Source organism: Toxorhynchites rutilus, chromosome 2 (assembly GCF_029784135.1).
Source record: "Toxorhynchites rutilus septentrionalis strain SRP chromosome 2, ASM2978413v1, whole genome shotgun sequence".
Taxonomy (NCBI): Eukaryota; Metazoa; Arthropoda; class Insecta; order Diptera; family Culicidae; genus Toxorhynchites; species Toxorhynchites rutilus.
The window spans coordinates 42,597,023-42,606,128 of record NC_073745.1 but is presented as its reverse complement, the minus strand read 5'-3'; positions in this window follow the sequence as shown (position 1 = coordinate 42,606,128).

The following is a 9,106-nucleotide window of genomic DNA, read 5'->3' as shown; positions in this document are numbered from 1 at the left end:
AAAAACATTGGAATATGTACACGAACGCGCGAAATAAATATTCACAATCTGTTAAGAAAACTCGTTGTGAATATATTCAGAGGAAGATTGATCAGCATCAAAGCAACAGCAAAGAGTTATGGAAAATTTTGAAATCCCTATTGAAACCTAATAATAGCAAACCGCGGTCCATAACTTTTAATGGTACACTTGAACAGTCTGAACAGATAATAGCTTCTAAATTTAATTATTTTGTCAATAATGCTTCATTGATCAATCAATCTATTGAATTGGTCGATGAACCTGGTGAAATAAAACATCCGATTAATAGTAATTGTAGAAAGAAAAAAACACCCAATTACATTGAATATACTTAGAACTATTTGCTTTTCTTTAGGAAGTAGATAGTGTTAATGCTAGAGTTATTCAAGATTGCTTTCATGTTATTGACTACATCTTGCTGGACCTTATCAATAAATCTTTACTAACTGGGCATGTACCTCAGGTGTGGAAGGAATCCCTGATAGTTCCTTTTCAAAAGGTTGCTGGAACGATTAAAGCCGAAGAGTTTCGTCCCATCAACATATGGCACACATTGGAGAAAATATTGGAATTAGTTGTTAAAGGCCAGCTGTTGGAATATTTAAATCATAACACTTTTCTAATACCAGAACAATCGGGATATCAGGAAGGTCATCCTCGTGAAACCGCATTGAACTTGGTGTTAGCAAAATGGAAATATAATTTAGAATGTAAAGATACCATCATTGCTGTTTTGTTGGATCTAAAACGCGCTTTCGAGACAATTTCTAGGCCCTTGTTGTTGAACACGATTAAGCGCTTCGGAATTACGAGTACTGCATATAAATGGTTTGAAAGCTATTTGTATGACAGAACTCAACGGACTATTATTAACGATTGGAAAGCCCCGTAGGGAATAATCTTGGAGTACCTCAGGGAAGTGCATTTTATTTATTATGTACATTAATGACATGCGACGAGATTTACGATGTTGTGATATCAATCTTTTTGCAGATGATACTGTATTACTCATTGCAGCTAATGATTTAAATCAGGTCGCGTCACATTTAAATGGAGTTTTGCATTCTTCAAGTAGATGGTTGAAGTATAAGCAATTAAAAATTGAACATAAGTAAAACGAAATATATGGTAATCTCGCGAAATCGTTCAAATGAAAACGTCTCTATTGTTATTGATGATGAGACTATTGATCGCGTTCGGGAAATTAAATATCTTGATGACAAACTCAAGTTCAACACTCACATTTACAATGTCATCAAGAAAATTGCCAAGAAGTATGGAATCTTCTTCTTCTTGAATGGCGTTAACGTTCCCTGTGGAACTTTTGCCGTCTCAACATATGCATTAACTAGCATCATTCATTAATACTTAGTTGAGATTTCTTAAGCCAAATAACACGCCTTGAATGTATTCCGAGGGGCAAGCTCTAGAATAAAGGGTGTGTCACATCAAATTGCATCACGGAAAAAACGCTGTAGAAATTTAATTTTTAGGAATTATATCTTCAGCTTTCGCTTATAATCAGATAAGAGTGTATAGATCACGTTGGCCATGCTTCACTGTCAATTTTTCGTAAATTTGAAAAAATGTCGTCGAACGAAAAAGAGCGTCGTGAATTAATCCTGTGCACTCATTTCGAGAATCCAGAGTTGTCACATCGGGACATCGGTAAGATGCTGGGAATCGTCCAATCCACGGCCAGCAGAGTACTAAAACGATACTTCGAGAACCTAACCATCGACCGGAAGGTGAAGAACGGCAAAAATGGATGCTCCGTCAGTGAAAAAGATCACAAGCGCGTAGTTAAGCAGTTTAAACGTGATCCGTGAAGTTCGGTCCGGGATCTCGCCAATAAGCTGAATTTGTCAAGTTCATTTGTCCAGCGGACCAAGCAGCGGGAGGGCCTGCGTACATACAAGGTTCAGAAGGCTCCTATCCGCGACGAAAGGCAAAACATGGTGAGGAAGACGCGAGCCCGGAAGCTGTACACCGAAATGCTGACGAAACCGCATTGCCTGGTAATGGACGACGAAACCTACGTCAAAGCGGACTTTCGTCAGCTGCCGGGCCTGTTATTCTTCTCCGCAGAGGACAAATTCAGCGTTCCGGAGGAGATTCGCAAGCAGAAACTATCCAAGTTTGCAAAAAAGTACATGGTGTGGCAAGCGATCTGCTCTTGCGGAAAGCGGAGCGCCCCCTTCGTGATGACCGGCACGGTAAACGGGCAGGTTTACCTTAAGGAGTGCCTACAGAAGCGCTTACTACCACTATTGAAGCAGCACGAGGGCCCGACCATCTTCTGGCCGGATCTCGCTTCGTGCCACTATTCAAAGGACGTGTTGGAGTGGTACGAAGCCAACGGGGTCACCTTCGTGCCAAAGGAAATGAACCCGCCCAACGCGCCGGAGCTTCGCCCAATAGAGAAATATTGGGCGATTATGAAGCAGGCCCTCCGGAAGAACCCAAAAGTTGTCAAATCGGAGGCGGACTTCAAGAGAAAATGGATTTCTGTTAAAAAAAAACTACAACCTGACGTTGTACAGAACCTTATGGACGGGGTAAAGAGGAAGGTGCGAGCATACGGGCTTGGGCCCGTATGTGCCAAAAGTTGTTTAATAGTTTTTATTTGACTGTCTAAAATTTTCAAAAGGATCGGTCTACTGGACGAATTTCTACAGCGTGTTTTCCGTGATGCAATTTGATGTGACACACCCTTTACGCGTGACCACAGTGCAAGTCGGAGGAAACTTCTTTGACGAAAAATCTTCCGGCCAGAACGGGAATCGAACCCGAACACCCGGCATGATAATGTGAGACGCTAACCACTCGGCCACGGGTGCACCCTAAGTATGAAATCTTATGCCGATTGAAAAACGATTTAACTATTTGCAGCAAAATACAGCTATACAATAAATCATCTCTCCTCATTTAGACTTTTGCTCTTCCATTTTATTTCTGGGCAATGAAACACAAATATCGAGATTACAGCGTTTGAAAAATAAAATAATGCGGTTGATACTAAAATGTAACAGATTCACTTCCTCATCTTTAATGTTGGACGCTCTGTAATGGTTATCCGTGAAGCAAAGGATTGTTTATTTAACTATGGTGTTCATTTTCAAAGTAGTTAAGGTGAAGGTGGAAGCTAGCCATTGTAGTAGTATAGGTAAAACCACGTGTAAAAATGGGGTAATAGTGTTTGTGAGAGAAGAGCAAAGCATATGCAAATAGATCAATTCACTTATCAGACCGTTTTTTTTTTTTTTTTTTTAAAGAGGTGAGGAACGCTCTACCAGCCTTACCTGGGAAGGGTTAACCCAGACGTCGAGTGGGGATCGCACCCACAAAAACCAAGCCCTCTACTCGTTGCCTTATTCCCCCTGGGACCACATCTAGGCGACTTCTTCAGGGGGCGGCTGTGCTCATGCACTTCTCGAGTTTTCAACGCTAACTAGCGTTGTCCTTCCCTTTTTATCAATATTTTTTCCTTTCTATTCGTTATTAATTCCACTGCGCTGATGTCCTCTTCGCAGGCATCCATTTACCCGTCGAGACGTGAACCGATTAGGAATTGCCCTCCAACTTGACGCGCAACCCGTCACAGCCACCCTCGCAGGATTTCTTTTCCCAGCGGAGAGCCGATTAGGTGGTGCCCTCCAACACAACGCGCACCCCGTCACAGCTACTCTCGTGAGGTACCATCTCTTGCAACAGCCGTCGCCGTTGTTCACCTTTCACCGTCGGACGTTGTCAGCACTTTGGTCAGCCCTCCACCTTCGCTGCAGCTCCGACATGATTTGTGTGATTGCACTGCTCACGGCATTCCAGATCATCTCGTCGCGACACATCTCCTCCACAATATTCCCGACATGAAGTGCAGGCAGCCCCTCGCGCCTTTCGGTGAACCTGGGACAGACAAAAACGACGTGCTCCGGTGTTTCCTCCATATCTCCACACTCCGGACAGAGGGGTGAAACTGCGTGCCCGAACCGGTGTAGATATTGCCTGAAACAGCCATGCCCAGACAGAAACTGCGTCAAGTAAAAGTTAACTTCACCGTGTTTCCTGTTCAACCAGGTCGAAAGTACCGGTATCAGCCTGTACGTCCATCTACCATTTTCTGCCGTATCCCATTCATACTGCCATTTGTCCAACGACTCCGCTCTCATCAATTTCCGGATACCTCTGCTTTCCCGTCGCTTGTAGCACTCGCTATCTTCCGCCAGAGTGATGCAGATGGGAATCATTCCGGCGATTACACACACAGCTTCTGTCGAAATGGTCCTATAAGCACTTACGACTCGCATGGCCATGAGTCGGAATGTGCTGTTCAGCTTCCTCCGATTTCGGTGGGTTTCCAGAGCCGCCAACCAGGCAGGGCCACCATACCTCAGTATCGACGAAGATACACTCGCCAAGAGACGCCTCTTGCTGCTGCTTGGGCCAAAGCTATTTGGCATGATCCTCGCCACCACGTTGATGGCCTTTGACGCCTTCCCACATGCATAGTCGACGTGCTGGTTGAAGTTCAGCCGGTCGTCGATCATGACTCCGAGGTACTTCACCGCCCGCTTCGAAACGATGGTATGTCCTCCGACCGATACCTCTGCCCGCAGCACTGCCTTACGATTGCTCACTAACAGCACCTCGGTTTTGTGATGTGCCATCTGGAGCTTTACGCTGTCCATCCAACTACCGATCATGTCTACAGCCTCAGTCGCCAACATTTCCACCTCCTGAAGCGTCTCGCCGATTACCGTTGTTACGATGTCGTCCACGAAGCCCACGATCTCCACACCTCTGGGTAGCTTCAGCCTTAGAACACCGTCGTACATCGTGTTCCAAAGCGTGGGACCTAGGATGGAACATTTTGGAACTCCCGCCGAGATATTCTTCACTATCTGTCCCCTGTCTGTGTTGTATACCAGGATCCGATTCTGGAAATAACTCCTCAGTATCCTGTACAGGTAGCCAGGGACCTTCAATCTGTGTAGCGCCTCGGCGATGGCCTCCCAGCTGGCACTATTGAAGGCGTTCTTCACGTCAATCAAAATCACCGCGCAGTAACGGTCGCCTCTTCGTTTTTGTTTAAGCGAGACCTGAGCTTTCTCGATAACTGTCCGAATAGCGTCCACTGTCGACTTTCCTTTCCGGAACCCGAACTGCATTTTCGACAATCCGTGGTCATCCTCCGTGCATTTCACCAGTCTGTTGAGAATAACCCTTTCCAAGAGCTTTCCCAAAGTATCCAACAAACAAATAGGCCTATACGACGCTGGATCTCCAGGTGGCTTTCCTGGTTTCGGGAGCAGCACCAACTTTTGTATCTTCCATTCCGCAGGGAAGAGACCGTCATCCAGGCATTTCTGCAGCACCACCCTGAACATGTCGGGGAAAGCAAGGATCGCCGATTTCAGGGCCACATTGGGGATTCCGTCGGGGCCGGGTGCTTTTTTCAACTTTAGACCTTTTGCCACCGCGATGATTTCTTCGTTGGTGACTTTTGCGTTCTCTGTTTCGTCCTCACCGTACAGTGTGGGTGGCCACGTCGGTGGGTCGTGCTGCGGAAAGAGTCCATTCACAATGACCTCGAGTTTTTCCGGACATAATTCCATGGGAGTCGTTGAACTACGGAATTTCGCCATCACGATTCGATAAGCTTCACCCCAAGGATTTGCGTCGACGTCTCGACACAGCTCCCTATAGCAGTTCGATTTGCTCCTACGTATCTCTCGTTTCAAGGCGGCTCTGGTCGCTCGGAAAGACGCGCGGTGCTCCTCTCTCTCTACATCGGTTCGTGCCCTCTGGACTCTTCTTCTGGCTCGTAGACAGTTAGCGCGGAGGATGCTGAGTGTCTCGTTCCACCAGTAGGCTGGACGTCGTTCATTCGTCGGGTTCAGTCTTCTCGGCATCGCTGTATCGCATGCCCTCACCAATGTTCCTGTCAGCCCGTCGGCGCTCAGATTAAGAGTTCTGCTGTCTATGCGTAGTGCTTCGACGAAAAGCTCCTTGTCAAAAACCTTTGTCCTCCACTTCCGCTCAAAGGTTCTTGTATTCCGTACCGCTGCGGGATTCCGTTGGCCGACACTATACAGGATTGCCTGGTGGTCGCTGTGTGTGTATCCCTCCGACACTCTCCACTTCGTGTTAGCCGCCAGTGATGGACTGCAGAAAGTTACATCGATGATGGATTCGCGGCCGTCCCTTCGAAAGGTGCTGCTAGTGCCTTCGTTCAGAAGTGTGACGTCTAGTTTTGCGAAGGCTTCTAGTAGTCTGTACCCCCTGGCGTTGGTGCATCTGCTTCCCCACTCCTCAGCCCAGGCGTTGAAGTCTCATTTCGATGATGACTGGTTTGCGGCCGCTGACCTTATCCGTGAGTACGTCCAACATCTCGTGAAACTGTTCCGCTGACCATCTTGGGGGTGCATAGCAACTACACATGAAGATTCCGTTGATTTTGACGATCACGAAAGCTTCCTGTGAGCTTTCCACCACTTCTTGGATGGGGTACCTTCCCATCACTAGTATTGCAGCCATCCCTGCTTTATCCACCACCCATTTTCCGTTATCGCGAGGAACTCGGTACGGTTCTGCGATCATTGCAACGTCGCATTTAGTTTCAGTTGTTGACTGCCACAACAATTGCTGTGCTATGTCGCAATGATTCAGGTTGAGCTGGGTAACCTCCATTACTGCGAACCCGCAATCGCCTTTTTGTACGCCGGACATTTGAAGCTACCTGTGACGTGGTCGTTTCCGTCCTCCTCCTTGCACAACATGCACCTCGGTTGCTTTGTGCAGTCTCTAGCAACGTGACCTTCCGTCCCGCACTTCCTGCACAATTTCAATCTCTCAGGACCACCGCAGTTTTTCGCCTGGTGACCGAAGCCCATGCATTGAAAGCATCTCTCCATTTGCTTGGCCATACGAGGGGTAGCTTTCATCGGGCACATGGACCACCCCACTTTTATTTTACCCTTCTCCACCAGTTTATTCGCAGCTTGTTTCGAGAGCCGTATCGAGGCCGTTTGTGTCCCACCGTATGCCTTTCTCAGCCGGATTGTCATTGGCACATCGCCAAGGTCACATTGTGACTGTAACGCAGTTCTCAATTCCTCAACAGTCGTGATCTCGTCCAGATACCGGCACTCGATGGTTGATTCCTGAGAGAGAGCTCTCACCTTCGCCTCCTCCCCTAGTGACTTCTCAATGAGTTGTTTGAAAGCAGAGCTCTTAACCGCTGGATCTTTTTTAAGCTCGAAGAGCATCTCGCCTTTCTGCGTGCGCCTAGTTTTCACGACGTGCTCGCCCAGTGTCTGCAACTCCGGATCGTCTCTCACTTTCCGAAGGATAGCTGCATACGATACTCCTGCTGACACTTCAACGATCAAAGCATCGCCCTTGATTCGCTCCACTCGAGGTCCGAGTTTCTTCTTTTCCTGCTCAACTTTTTTCTTCTTCTCCTTCTGTTTTTTGCGTTTTTCTGTCTGGTTATCGACAGTACGCCATTCACTGCTTTCACCTCCTTTCGCGTTACTCAGATCGTTCTTGGCCTTTTTCAGCTCTTCTTCTTCTCCTGGGGTGTCCCTCCTTCTCTTGTCCGATCGTGTGTTCAGAGGACCCTTCGGCGTCTCAAGTATCTCGACGGGTTTCTCATTCGCCTCGAGCAGAGCCTTTTCAGCACCCTCTGCTCTCATCTGCAGCTCCTTATGCTCGCGTTCAGCAACCATGACGACTGATCTGATGCTCGTCACCAGATGTTTTATTTTTAAGTGGACATTGTTTTTGTCCTTTACGAACTCGTAAAGTTCGTTGACCTTTTTCCTAACGTCCGTGATGCTGAGCCTCCCAAGTTGCCCTTCTTGGGATGCGCTTGAGGTCAGCGTAAACAACTGGCTCTGTACGGAGCCAAGATCTCCTTGGAATGCTTGGGCAGCAAACACTTATTGTGGTTTTGTGTTGCTTGTACTCGTTGTGGCTACTCGAGTGACAGGTGACCTCAGCATTCGTCCGCTTCTCGCGAACACATTCTCCTCTCCATCGTTTGTTGGTGTGTTATTGCAACTATTCATATTTTTCTGGGTCCCAACTTCGGGCCGCTATCTCCGCTCGTTGTACATAGTCACTACCAGTGATCCCATGGTTATCTATGCAAGCAGTGAGGCCATGCAGGGGTTGACACGGTCCTTCATGGGGACCGTGTTCAGAGCCAGATCAGCGCAAGTCAGGAATGTGACATCTGACGCCTAGTACCTAGTGCCTGGGCCTAGACGAGCATCGAACGTACCCGAAGACTTGCCAAGTTATTACCGGGACGGGGGCAACCGCACTATTAGCCCAAACGCCATTTCAGGACGGTGTCACCCTTTCTTACTCAGGGAACGGGATAGTACGACTGTCAGCCTTTAGCGTCGTGTTGAAATCGTTTCCGTATCGTGTCCGTTTTCTATGCGTAACCAGTATGTCGTAATCAGGATCTTACTGGCGTCAATCCTGATGTGCTTGGCACTCCTTTCGTGGCTCCTGTACACGGTATTTCCCCCGTGCAATCTCCAATAGGCTTTACCGCGCCCTTACTCGCGTTGTCACCCGATTAGTCGCCTCATACGACAGGGACAGGGACCAAGACCCGAAGTGCTATTCTAGGCCGGCAACTCCACGGCCGGCCACTTATCAGACTGTGTGGCGCTTCATTGACACGAGTCTTTGAATACATTTGAAAAAAAAATAACAATTCAATACTGAAGTTAAATGTATGAACGATATGTTCCGATGAACCAAGCCAATTGCAAACATAAATATATAGAAGGGGTATTTTTGCATATGAAGTAAAATTCTGATTATACGCGAGCGTAACATGTGCAAATTTATAACACATGCGAATTGGGGCTCTTTTGATATTAACAAGTTCTACCGCATAGTAACTCGATGCTGATAATTCCTCAATATTTTCCTTCGTTGGTCGTATTGTTTTCACATATTCACGTTGGAGAACCTTAACCCTTCTCTTCGTTGGCTGAGACATTTTGATTGAATGTAATACTTTTCCGTTTATTGTTTTTGAAAGCATAGGCAGCCGTGGCAG